Raw genomic sequence first — 6000 nt, 5'->3', positions numbered from 1 at the left:
TTAGTAGATTATGCATGTTTAGGTTTATTTATGTTGTTTGATGATGCGCTAGGGTTCACTAAATAATCACAACATAATAAATCTAGATCCCAGTAATATTGAGGCAGCTTTTCCAATTAAAAACCCGATGAAACCTTTGACATTTGTGATGGGTCATGCCAAAGCTGGGCATCATAATTTTCATTGGGGAGTGGGGGTAGGACAAATTCTACACTTTTAATTGGTTATACTCAACAAGGTTACCTAAAGATAAAGTTTAGAACCTTGAAGCTAAGGGTAATAATTAAACATGTGATGGTTAATTATTCAACCAAGAGTTACAAGAGTTGTAATCAGTAAAGAGTTTACTCACCTTGAAAGTGTAATGGTTGATGGCAGGGCCAAAGTCCGGTTAATCATTGCATGAATAAAGGGTCTTGGAATCACTTAAAATTCAATTGGGGTCATTTAATTATTGAATAAAGTGTTTTAAAGTTACCAAATAAATGTTTTATGGTACTTTAATTTATTAAACATAATTATTAAACTTTGCCTTATTTTGACATAGATGAGTAGCCGTAATAACAATGACAACAACGTTTACAATTTGCGACCATTCCTTGAAAAGGATAGGTTGACAGGGGAAAACTTTTCCAACTGGGAAAGAATGCTAAGGCTTGTTCTGAAATCTGAGGGCAAGGAGGATATCATTGATACCCCATTACCAGGACCTCTGCCAGAAAATCCAACTGCGGCAGATATCAAGAAGCACAAGGAAGCTCATGATAGAGCTATGCCTATCACTTGCTTAATGATTGCTACCATGGAACCTAGTCTTCAAAAGCGTTTTGAGGACCTGGATGCCTATTCAATCATGGAAGAGCTCAAAGTTTTGTTTAAGAAACAAGCTAGAGTTGAAAGGTATGAGCTTCATCGTGAGATTATGGATTGTAGAATGGAGAAGGGTGCCACAGTTCATGATCATGTTTTCAAAATGATCGGCCTAATTCAAAGTATGGAGAAACTGGGGTACCCAATTAGTGATGATTTGGCAACAGACATCATTCTCCATTCACTTCCAGAAAGTTTCAACCAGTTTATCATGAACTTTAACATGACTGCGAATGCAAAGACTATGAGTCAATTGCATGCAATGCTGGTAAGTGCTGAGAAACAAATCCCTAAGGAACCTAAGAAGGAAGTTCTTATGATCCAAAAGGGAAAGGGGTTCAAGAAGAAGGGGCAAAAGGCTAATGCCAAGAGCAAGGGCAAGCAAGTTGCCAAGGCTCCTGAAAAGCCTAAGGCGAATCCAAAACCCAAAGTTGCAAGTGAGAGTGAATGCTTTTACTGCAAGAAGAAGGGGCATTGGAAACGCAATTGCCAGAAATACCTTGATTTCCTCAAGAAGAAGAATGGAGCATCAACCTCAGGTATTAAGTTATAATCATTTTAACTTTCACTAAGGTATGTGATACCAAGTTGCAGTGCTCAACATTATGATGTTGCACAGGAACTGCAAGCAAGTGAAGCTAGCATGGAGATGGAGCTTGAAGGTGCACTAGGAGTATTTGAGTGGCCAGAGATAGCTTCATAGTTTTAATTTCTGATTAGTTTATCATGACATTTAGAACTATTTCCAGTTTTTGATGAGACAATATTTCGGTTTTCTTGTTTTGAATACTGATTTGTTTTACTTGGCTTGGACAAATGTTGATCCATGACCAAGGTAATAAATTGTTTTCATTTTGCTAGATATGAGTTAATTTATGACATTGATATATGTAGATCACAAAAGTAAATTTAGATGATTCAAAGCAAACATACTTATAACAAAGTAAAGTTAGGTCACATAAACCATTTGCACATCCAAAGTTATGGATGGACTCTTACTCTTATATGATTATGAATCACTTAAGAATTAGAAGTCATGCTTGATAAGGTATAATGACCAAGTTACCTTTTAGTTGAAAGGGTAAAAGAGCTAAAATGACCTTTTGGAACACAAACATATGATGTGTGTGTACCATAAGTTCAAGATATAGCAAAAGGATTTAACTATTTCATTGCTCTTATTAACGATTTAAGTAAATATGTCGATAATTACTTAATGAAATAAAAGTTGGAATCATTGAAATGTTCAAAATTCCAAAAATGAAATGTAAAATCAAGTTTGAGATAAACAATTTAGCACCACAATATGATTGTTGTAATAAATATTTAACTCAAAACAAATGATCATCTAAAGGAATTGTTGAATTAGTTCACAATCCAGGAACATTACAATTAAAATGTATGTATAAAGTAGGAATCAAACTTTGCTTGCCATGGTTCGATCCAAGATTTAATGATTTACAAATATCGTTTTGAGGATATGCATTAGAACAACAACAATTGCGAATATACTAAACAGAAACTTCACCAAAGCAGTAGAAAGACTGGAAATGTTCCAAAGTAATCTTTTCTAAACAGGATTGAGGGAATATGAAATCTATGTAAAATGTTTACAAAGATGACATAATAAACCCTAAATCAGAGGTATTAGTCCTACAATCGCGTAAAAACAAAATGTTTGTTGCTCGCGATAGTGTCTTTATAGAAAGAAATGTCTTCCTACAAAGCCAAGTGGGAGTAAAGTTAGATCTCGATGAGATTCGAGACGAGCAACAAAGGGATGTAGATAACACTACATTAGAGACGAATGCGCATGAAATCAGCTAATTTGATAAAACATGTGTCGAAGCAAGCTAATTCAAGTAGCGAGACTTCTATCGTCCTACTAGAATGAAATACTTCAAAGAGTTGAAGAGAATAATTCTATTGTCGCTCATACCTATCGTAGGTTACTTAGGATTAAAACAAACAGTTTGTTGGAATTCTAGTAAAAGGTGGATTCTAAAAATTTTCCTATTGGAATGGTTGGAATCCATACCTACAAGCAAGCTTTGGACAAGTGCCGACTCAGGAAATGGCTTAAAGCCAAGAAATCCAGAATGGACTCCATGTCTGTAAAGATGTGCTAGTCCATGATAGTCTTACAAATAGGGTCAAACCTATTAGTCATGTAAGCCTATTCGGATTATTTCTAGTTATGGAAATCAAAATCATCTTCATGAAATGTTCTTGATGGATGGGATGTATATGATACAACTTAAGTTTTGAATTCCAGAAATTCCTAGAAAGTTTTGCAAACTTCAGAAATTCATTTATGGATTGAAGTAAGCATTAAGGAGTTGGAATATTCATTAGGAAATCAAACAGTTTGATTACCTTGGAAGAATGAAAAGGAATCTTGTGGAGACAAGAAGTTTAGTGGGAGCAATTGGTCTTCTTAGTCTAGTATGTAGTTGACATACATTTCATATGAAATGATATATCAATACTTGAATAAGTCAAGCAATGGTTAGAAAGATTGTTTCTATATGGGAGACTTAGGAGATGTTGAGTACATATTGGGAATCAAAATCCACAAAGTGAATCTTGAAGGATGACTGGACCTAATCAAGAGACTTATGTTGATAAGGTTCTTGACGAGTTCAAGATGCAAAATTCTAAGAGAGGATCTTTTCCCATGTTTCATGGTTTTACACTCAGTAAAACTCAGTGCCTTGAAAGCTAGTAGAGTTGAGTTGTAAAGGTAGTATACCCAATGCTTTTGCAAAAGGGACCATTACATGTGCCATGAAATGTACGAAGCAAGTTGTTACATATGACTTGTGCATGTGTAGCAAGTTTCAAGCAAATACAGAATAAGCATACGGAAAGTTACCAAGAACAAATCCTTGAGTACTTGAGAAGCGCTAAAGGAATTTTTCTAGTTTATGGTGTTAAAGGTAAACAAGTTTGTCAAAAGTTTTACGAATGCAAGTTCTTTCCAAACAGGCAAGATGACTCTAGATTTTGAACTAGACGCACAGTTTTGTCAGTATGGAGAAGTACAGTGAGCTTGAAGAGTTCAAAGCAAAGCACTATTGCATGCTCAATGTCAGAATATGTATATTAAGCTATAGTCGGATAGTTTTAGAGGAAGTTTGGATTGAAATGTAATATGACTGAAGGGTCACCTTTGCCCAAGAACAAAGGAGCCAGGGTCACATCACAAATCCAAACAAATGGATATAAGATATCGCCTCAGTTATGAGATCATTGACCGGCGGAAGGTCACGTTCTGCAAAGTTTTATTATGAGTGAGAAATCACTAAACCCCTTCCATAGACAAAGGTATGAAAGTCATATTAAAGTCTTGGATTGAAGCAAATTATGTAATTTTAAGTTGTGTATGTTTGTGGAAACATATTACATGAGAAAATACATCAATTTGCAGAATTATGTTTAAAACAAAAATTATTATTTCTCTTATTTAAATATGGTTTTGAAATTAAATAAAATGTCCAAAATAATTATGGATTGATGGGCTCATCAGGTTATCTATCAGATAGAGACCTGGTGTATGAAACCCCACAGGTGAACAAAATCCACATATTATTTAAGTTCCTAGTTCGAAATCATTAAAGTGGACATAAATGATTTCAATAAATGGACTAGCATGTAAGATTGATTGGATAGCTCGGTTTCATGGGCTATAGGGGCATAGTGATGCTCGATCAATCACTTGGATATGCATGAATGATGCATGATTGAACTATTGACCTACTTAGAAGTTCAAGTATAGAGCTTCCGTATATATTAGTGGATTCCTTTGACATGAGTGGAACATTGATTTCATTCAATGGATGTTATAACTGTGGTACATTCAAACGTCTACCCGTAACTGGAGATTATAAAGGATGTTTCCCGGTTATTTCAGAAGTTGAGTGGGAGGCTTGTTGCCACAAGATTGGATAGAGTCTACCTATTAAATTAGGAAATGTGTCATGGCCGCTTGAAGAGGGAGAATTCAGAAAATACGTGGCCGCGTTCAAATGCATTACTCAGTAATCATTTGGTTTTGTAATTCTAACTCAGATTTCAAGAAACGATTTGTAGATTAATATGATCTCGACATGTGATGCAATCATATTATCAAATCGACATATACATTGACTTAAGGAATTTGAACATTGCACCCTTGTCTCAGACAAGTGGGAGATTGAAGGAGTTATGTCTTCGTCGTGTGCAATTACTAGATATATAATTGGATCAAATTATGGAGATAATTAAGTCCGGACATTTGGGTCGTCGTTTTGCCATAGCTAGAGGTACTTACGATCTTTGGACTAGTAAAATAGGCCAAAGCCCAATTGGACGGATCCTATAAGGTCACACAAAGGGGCTAGATCGAGCATTAGAGGACGAGGCCCATCATGGGCCTCATCACTCTAGGTGGCCGGCCATATAGGGGCCTTGAGAGGCTATTGGGCTTCGTGCCCTAGTCTAATTATAATGAGATTATAAATAGACTAGGTGCCTAGGTTTGCATAAAGGAATTGACTGATCATTTAGATCAAACCCTAATTAGCAAACACGAAACCAACCCCCTCTCATACTCCCTCTCTCACGTCATTCTCCTCCTCCCGGCGCCGGTGGTGTCTCGTGGTGGTGGTGGTTCGTGCGGTGGTCGGTTGTCCGAAAAGGTGGTGATCGCGGTTTTCCTCAATCACTCGACCAATCTAGTATTGGTGGACGGCTCGTTCGAATCTCGTGGACTAAGTAGAGGAGCAACACTTGGGGCTCTATTCTCTCCCTGATTTGCCTGTCGAATAGCTTCGTGGAATTCACGCTTCAAAGGTATGATTATGTGTCTTGTGTGTTATGCATGTGATTCTTGGGATTAGGTACTTTATTGAATATGATTCATATATGTTATTTCCGCTGCGTAGTACCTATAAACTCCTACACTTTGGTCTAGCTGAAAATTGCCAATGTCATCAATGGTTTTTATATTTTTTAAAACTACTAACAATAGCTCTTTTTATGTATTTCTAAATAAATAAAGCAAGATACCGGTCGTTAGTGAAATTCAGTCTCTTTGAACTTATCAATGTTAAATGTTGGTGCTCTCTTTCCTACTTTTTGCTAAGGAAT

The sequence above is a fragment of the Chenopodium album genome, chromosome 19 (assembly GCF_948465745.1).
Source record: "Chenopodium album chromosome 19, dcCheAlbu1.1, whole genome shotgun sequence".
NCBI classification, from domain to species: Eukaryota; Viridiplantae; Streptophyta; class Magnoliopsida; order Caryophyllales; family Amaranthaceae; genus Chenopodium; species Chenopodium album.
Note: the sequence above shows the minus strand (reverse complement) of the source record.